Raw genomic sequence first — 7,004 nt, 5'->3', positions numbered from 1 at the left:
TTTTCTCATAAAAATTTAAAGCCTCTAAAATAAGGCCCCAATATAATAAGTCCATTGTAAAATAAGACCAATTAACCAAATATATATATATATATATATATATATATATATATGCCAGATCAATTTTTTTGGACAACTAGTTAAAAGTTAAAGTTAAAAGTCATGAAACAACAATGAGAATGAAAATAATAATAATATTATTAAAATAAATATTATTTAATTAATATTTAAATATTAAAAAAAAAAAAAAAGGCTCAACTTCAAAATTTCGCCTAAAGCCCCCAAATACATTGAGCCGGCCCTGCCGATTGAATACCTTGTATGACGTGATCATTACTGCTGTCTGGATAAGAGATTTGGTGGGAAGAGCATGGCACACCTCAAGGCCTTTTCGTACGATTTATTGTATTCAAGGGGTGGCTCGGTAATAAGGACCAGGTGATGCAGGAGAATAATAATAATAAAGTAGATTTATTATTTATGTTTTAGTTTTCCTTTTTCAATAAGGATTGGGTTTTTCCTTTTCTATTAGGATTTGCTTTTCCTTTTCCTATTGGGATTTGTTTTCCTTTTCCAATTAAGTTTGCTTTTTCTTTTCCTTGTTGGTTTAGGAGGTGCCTAGCCTATATAAAGGCATCTAGTCTTTGTTGTTTTTCAATCCAGTTTATACTATCAATTAAATTTAAGTCTTTCAGAGTTATTTCTCTGTTTGCTTATTTGGGGCACTTAGGGATTTTCTCTTCCCTACTTGTTATTTTCTCTCTTCCTGAATTCCCTTTTCTATCTTCAAATCTTAGTTTCTGCTGCTTTTATACGCTGTCAGAACAATCCTAGTTCTGCCCGGCGTCAGTTGGTATCAGAGCTTAGCGTCTTCTTGGGGTGAATTTTTCATCAGTTTTTATGGCTGGAGGTCGTGGTCGTGGTCGGCGTGGGCAGGTTCCGAATGAGGAAGTCTCCTACCATGAACACCATGTACGAGACGTGAGGATTGAAGATTTGGAGAGGCAGGTTGCGGAGTTAACCCAGCGTCTAGTGGCGCAAAACTTGGAGAGGGATCGCGAGATGGATGATCGTGATTCAGAATCCAATTTTGAGAACCCGTATCACAATCCTGTTCTGGGTCGGGAACAGGGTGTTCGGGATTGGCGGCATGGAGACTTAGGCTTCAAAGTTGAGCTTCCAGAATTTTCAGGCACTTTACAAGCCGAAGGCTTCATTGATTGGCTGCATGAGGTAGAGAGGATCTTTGATTATAAGGAGGTTCCAGATCGTATGAAGGTGAAGCTTGTCGCCATCAAACTAAAAGGTCGCGCATCTGCTTGGTGGGAGCAGCTAAAGCGATCGCGAGATAGACAAGGCAAGTCAAAGATTTGTGATTGGGAGAAGATGAAGAAGAAGATGAAGGGAAACTTTTTACCCTTCGGATACACACAGACATTATTTCAGCGACTTCATATGCTGAGACAAGGTGCGAGATCTGTTGATGATTACACTGAAGAGTTCTACCAGTTGGTTGCTCGGAACGACTTGTCAGAGACTGAGGAGCAGTTGGTGGCGCGGTACCTAGGCGGTTTGCGGCAATCCCTACAAGACGTCCTTAGTCTCCACTCCATTTGGACGGTTTCTGAAGCCTACCAACGTGCCTTGACTGTAGAAAAGCAGCATGCCAAGAATAATACCAGATCTACACCGAGAGGAGATCAAAATACACGAGGAACTCGTCCTCAAGAGCCTCATCCTAATCCTCAATCTACGTAAGGTCAGAGTTCCAATTCCAACATTCGTTGTTTTAGATGTGGGGAGCCCGGTCATCGATCGACAGATTGCCGAAAATCTTCTAGCAGAATGGGTAAGAATCTCTTGATTGAGGATGAGATAGTAGAAGAGCAAGTCAACATCGGAGATCCTATTTTTTATGAAGGTAATGACGGGGATATTTTGTATGGAGATGGGAACGAAACTCTTGTTGTCAGAAAAAGCTTGCTTACTCCAAATGATGATTCTGAAGAAGACTGGTTAAGAACCAATATCTTTCATACCACATGCACAATTGCAGAGCAGGTTTGCAAGCTTATTATTGACAATGGTAGTTGCGAGAATGTGGTGTCAGAGGAAGCAACTAAGAAGCTTCAGCTGAAGATTGATCGCCATCCAAAACCATACAAATTGTCATGGTTAAAAAAAGGGAGTGAGGTAATAGTAGATAAGAGGTGTTTGGTCTCTTTTTCAATTGGTAGAAAATATTTTGATAATACATGGTGCGATGTAGTGTCTATGGATGCATGTCATTTATTATTAGGCAGACCTTGGCAGTATGATCAAAGTATTATTTATGATGGACGACGAAATACCTATACCTTGAGCATCAAGGGAAAGAAGGTGGTATTAGCACCTCAATGAGAAAGAGTCATTCATGGACCAGTGATTGAAAGGGGCACTAATCTCTTATCAATATCTCAATTCCTGGAGGAAGCAGAAGAAGAGGGAGTTGTATACGCCTTGATGCCATGTGAAGAAGGTGACAACGTAGATGATGAAGTTTCCATAGAGTTACAAGAGGTGCTTACGGAGTTTGCTGATTTGATGCCAGAGAATCCACCCCCTGGTTTACCACCCATGAGAGATATACAGCACCACATTGACCTCATGCCGGGGTCAAGCTTGCCCAATCGTCCAGCTTATCACCTTAGCCCGAAGGAATCTGAAGAATTGCAACGCCAAGTGACAGAGTTGCTAGAAAGAGGTTACATCTGAGAGAGCATGAGTCCATGTGCAGTTCCTGCTCTCTTAGTTCCAAAGAAGGATGGGTCGTGGTGTATGTGTGTTGATAGCCGAGCCATCAATCGAATCACAGTGAAGTATAGATTCCCGATTCCTCGCTTAGATGACATGCTAGATCAGTTAGCAGGTTCTAAGGTTTTCTCCAAAATTGACCTTAAAAGCGGGTATCACCAAATCAGAATCAGGCCTGGAGATGAATGGAAAACAGCGTTCAAAATGCATCATGGGTTGTACAAGTGGATGGTCATGCCTTTTGGGCTATCCAATGCTCCCAGTACATTCATGAGGTTCATGCATCAAGTGTTGCGGCCTTACATGGGGAAGTTTGTTGTTGTGTACTTTGACGATATTCTCATCTATAGCTCCTCACAAGAGACACACCTAAAACACCTCAGGGAGGTTCTTGACACGCTACGAAAAGAGTGTCTATATATCAATCGGAAGAAGTGTTCCTTTCTTACTACTACTGTCACTTTCCTTGGATATGTTATGTCTATTGATGGTGTTCATGCAGATCAGTCTAAGGTGACAGCAATTATAGAATGGCCAACACCCAAGAGTCTACATGATGTTCGAAGTTTTCACGGATTGGCATCATTCTATCGACGATTCATCCGAAATTTCAGTACATCGATTGCACCAATCACGGAGTGCTTAAAGGGTCGGACTTTCCAATGGACTGAAGAAGCCAATGCAAGCTTTCAATTGGTGAAGAAGAAAATGACGGAAGCACCTGTTCTAGCTCTTCCAGACTTCGAGAAGATTTTCGAAGTTAATTGTGATGCATCTGGCGTTGGCATTGGAGGTGTCCTAAGCCAAGAGGGACGTCCGATTGCATTTTTCAGTGAAAAGTTGTCCGGGTCCAAGAAGAACTATTCCACTTATGACTTGGAGTTTTATGCCATTGTACAATCTTTGAAACATTGGCGTCACTACCTAGTGCAGAAGGAGTTCATCCTTATCACTGACCATGAGGCCCTCAAGTATATCAATGGCCAACAGAAGCTTAGTCGCCGACATGCCAAATGGGTCGCTTACCTTCAGGAGTTCACTTTTTCTTTACGGCACCAATCAGGAAATTTGAATCGAGTTGCTGATGCTCTGAGTAGGAGAGTTGCACTCCTTACTACCATGCATACCAAAGTTGTGGGTTTTGACACTTTCCGAGAGTTGTATACGGAAGATCCTTCATTCGGGAAGATATTTGCTGAGGTATCTGTAGGTAAGCGCAGTGATTATGTTACTCTTAATGGTTATCTATTTCGAGGTTTACAGCTATGCATTCCGGATAGTTCATTGAGGGAGCAAATAATACGAGAGTTGCATGGAGAAGGTCACTTTGGGCGAGACAAAACCTTGGCCTTGGTCTCATCAAACTATTATTGGCCCAAGTTAACTAGTGATGTGACCCGTTACGTGGAACGGTGTTTTATTTGTCAAAGGTCTAAGGGGACCCTCACAAATGCGGGTTTATACACCCCATTACCTGTGCCCGACGGCCCATGGCTTGACGTCAGCATGGATTTTGTTTTGGGGTTACCTCGCACTCAAAAGAGCATGGATTCTATTCTTGTGGTGGTTGATCGTTTTTCCAAGATGGCCCATTTTGTTGCTTGCCGGAAGACGATGGATGCCGCCCGAATTGCTCACTTGTATTTTTGGGAGATTGTTCGCTTGCATGGGGTTCCAAGATCTATTACATCGGATCGAGATACAAAATTCATGAGCCATTTTTGGAAGAGCCTGTGGGAAAAGATGGGGACCAAGCTTAATTTTAGTAGTGCCTACCATCCCCAAACAGATGGTCAAACTGAGGTGGTAAATCGAAGCTTGGGGAATCTTTTAAGGAGTTTAGCTGGAAATAAGCCAAAGCAGTGGGACCTGGCTTTGTCACAAGCAGAGTTTGCTTACAACCGGTCCAAGAATAGAACGACTCAGTTGAGCCCTTTTGAGATTTTGTATGGGCAAAACCCATCGGGAGTGCTTGACCTAGCACCTATTCCCCGTATTGGTCGATTGAGTATTAAGGCTGATGAAATGATAGATTATCTTCGAGGAGTTCATGACCAGGTCAAGAAAGCGATAGAAGATAGCAATGTTAAGTACAAAGCACAATCCGACAGCCATAGACGCAAGGTAACTTTTGAGGTTGGTGATTTAGTTTGGGTTGTACTCACACGTGATCGTTTCCCTGTTGGTGAGTATAACAAGCTACGAGAGAGGAAGATTGGGCCTTGTGAGATTCTGCAAAAGATAAATGACAATGCATACCGACTACGTCTTCCAAGTCATTTAAAGACCTCTGATGTGTTCAATGTGAAGCATTTGACTCCATGTTTTGTTGATGCAGACAAAGACAACTTGAACTCGAGGGCGAGTTCTTTCCAACCCGGGGAGACTGATGCAGGAGAATAATAATAATAAAGTAGATTTATTATTTATGTTTTAGTTTTCCTTTTTCAATAAGGATTGGGTTTTTCCTTTCCTATTAGGATTTGCTTTTCCTTTTCCTATTGGGATTTGTTTTCCTTTTCCAATTAAGTTTGCTTTTTCTTTTCCTTGTTGGTTTAGGAGGTGCCTAGCCTAGATAAAGGCATCTAGTCTTTGTTGTTTTTCAATCCAGTGTATACTATCAATTAAATTTAAGTCTTTCAGAGTTATTTCTCTGTTTGCTTATTTGAGGCACTTAGGGATTTTCTCTTCCCTACTTGTTATTTTCTCTCTTCCTGAATTCCCTTTTCTATCTTCAAGTCTTAGTTTCTGCTGCTTTTATACGCTGTCAGAACAATCCTAGTTTTGCCCGGCGTCACCAGGCTAGGCTAGGCAACCCCCAATGCTCGGCATGAATGTACATGAAGAGGTTTAGCGTAGTGGACCCTGAGGGTAGTATGGTTCGTATGGCGAACCACGGGCTTTGACAATTATCCATTCTACGGGCCTTGAAGCTATCCCATCTTTTACTTAGAGAGACAAACCCTCTATGGTGACATGTGAAAATTGGCAAAACCTAGTTACCAATTTTCTCTCTAACAGTACCGTTTTGTGCAGCCTTAGAGAAGCCTAGATTCTTTTTTGTTCTATTGCCTACCTTTTGTTTCCATTACCATATATGTATTGTCTTTTTTGTTTGTGTCTTGTTGTTGAGGAACCCATCCGGTTTCATTTGTGTTGTCCCTGACTACCAGTAACCATTGTCTCATTATTGAAAAAAAAAAAAAAAAGTGCAAAGAATTAGTGCTCTTAAGAGCAAATTTCTTTAATGACAGGAAAATAGACTATTAATGCCCCTTTATTTATTTATTTATTTATTTTTGTCGTTTCTAAAAAATGACCTTATTTTTATAGATGAACTTTTTTTTGACATGTTCACACAAGAGAATGGAAGAAAAAAGGAGATTCGATTTAGTGGTATTCTCTTCATGAGACGTGGTCTCCAACCGATTAAATTACTCCTTAGAGACTTATAGATAACTTTGTTTATTGGTAAACAACATCAAAATTTACATCGGTTACAGAAAAATGTTATTAAATTCGGACACAATCCTCTACATTTCAAAGGAAATTGAGAGGAACCTTTTCCTTATTTCACAAGAATAGAATTGTCATTTTTTTTAAAAAAAATAATAATTCCACCCTTGCAAAATAAAAGATGGGCGCCTCTCCATCTCCTTTGAAATGGATACAATCCTTCTCCATTAAACTCGTTCTTAAAAAAAAAAATGACATAAATTTATTGAGTTTAGTGTTAAATTATCAGTTATTCCAAAATCTTAAGCTCATAAAAATAGGTAAATTTAATTACTTTATGTAGTACCCCCAGAATTTTCAAAGCTATTTAAATAGATTATTTTGATAATGATGTTATTTTAATATCTATTGTAGCTAAGGATGTTAATTCTTAGAAAATTTATGGTGTTACAGAGAGTGGTAATTAAAGAATGGTAATTGGTGAAATAATAGGATAGTAAATGGTAGGAAGAATTGTATGGGTAGGTAGAATAGTAAAGGTAAAATAGTCAATGGTAGGTATAAGGAGGGTAGAATTTTGAATAAGAAGGTAGAATAGTCAATGGTAGGTATAAGGAGGTGGAATTTTGAATAAGAATGTAGAATAGTCAATGGTAGGTATAAGGAGGGTATAATTTTAAATAAGAATGTAGAATAGTCAATTGTAGGTATACTAAGTGGGTAGGTGGAATAGTAAAATGAGGGTGTAATTGTAA

This window comes from Corylus avellana, chromosome ca2 (genome assembly GCF_901000735.1).
Source record: "Corylus avellana chromosome ca2, CavTom2PMs-1.0".
Taxonomy (NCBI): Eukaryota; Viridiplantae; Streptophyta; class Magnoliopsida; order Fagales; family Betulaceae; genus Corylus; species Corylus avellana.
The sequence above is the reverse complement of the archived record's forward strand: the minus strand, read 5'-3'. Positions refer to the sequence as shown.